Below are 885 nucleotides of genomic sequence, written 5' to 3'. Positions count from 1 at the left end.
AATTTGGATGGTTTCTCCAGCCGGGGTTATAAGTGTTCGAATATGGATCGTTTCCTGGTCTGCGAGCTTGTTGGACTTGAGCTTGCTGAACCTGCTCGTGCACAAACTCAGAAAATTGAGGTACGGCTGGACATTCACTAACAAAATAGTTCAGACTTGCATACAATGCACAAACTTCTTGGATTGGGTTAGGTGGAATCGGAGATTGTCCAGTATTTAGAAGACGGTCTAATTTTTAGGATAGTTCATCTACCTTACTGTGGATATCCATGATATTTTTAATCTGATAAATTCCACTTCTTTTTTATTGAAGCATGGGTTGTTCTCTAGAGGTGGCAGACATATGATGTAGAAAATTCTCACTAAGTGTTTCAAAGAGCTGTCAGGCTTCATCCTCACTCTTTAGCATGAATGTCCCACCACATGATGCATCAACTATTTATCAGTATTTCTCCAATAGACCATCATAAAAATACTGACAAAGTTGCCATTTAGGGATAGCATGGTGTGGATATTTACGAATGAGGTCCCTTAACCTTTCCCATGTCTCATGAAAAAGTTCACCCTCCAATTGAGAAAAACTAGTGATAGCTTTTCTAATTTGATTTGTTTTTCCAATTAGAAAGTATGTCTTGAGAAATTCTCTTTGAAAATGTTCCTAAGTTGAAATGGTTATAATGTCTAAGGAGTTTAACCAATGCTTGGCTTTGTCCTTAAGTGAGAAAGGGAACAGTTTCAACCTAAGTGCATCATCGAAGAAGTTTTGGATTTTTACTGTGGAACAAATTTTAAGAAATTCATCCAAGTATTTGTATGGGTCTTCGTTACTAAGTCCATAGAATGATGGCAACATTTGAATAATGCTAGACTTAATCTTATATTGGG

General features: G+C 36.9%; 1 non-coding gene across 1 annotated transcript; it reads left to right on the top strand.

Annotated features, from left to right (window-relative positions):
* Positions 1 to 497: 497 nt before the first annotated feature.
* LOC140854493 (small nucleolar RNA R71) lies at positions 498 to 603 on the top strand. The gene has a single exon (XR_012137710.1). It is a non-coding gene; the product is annotated as a small nucleolar RNA R71 (small nucleolar RNA).
* The last annotated feature ends 282 nt before the right edge of the window (positions 604 to 885 follow it).

The sequence above is a fragment of the Elaeis guineensis genome, unplaced genomic scaffold (assembly GCF_000442705.2).
Source record: "Elaeis guineensis isolate ETL-2024a unplaced genomic scaffold, EG11 Super_Scaffold_31900, whole genome shotgun sequence".
Lineage (NCBI taxonomy): Eukaryota > Viridiplantae > Streptophyta > Magnoliopsida > Arecales > Arecaceae > Elaeis > Elaeis guineensis.
The sequence above is the reverse complement of the archived record's forward strand: the minus strand, read 5'-3'. Positions and strand labels throughout refer to the sequence as shown.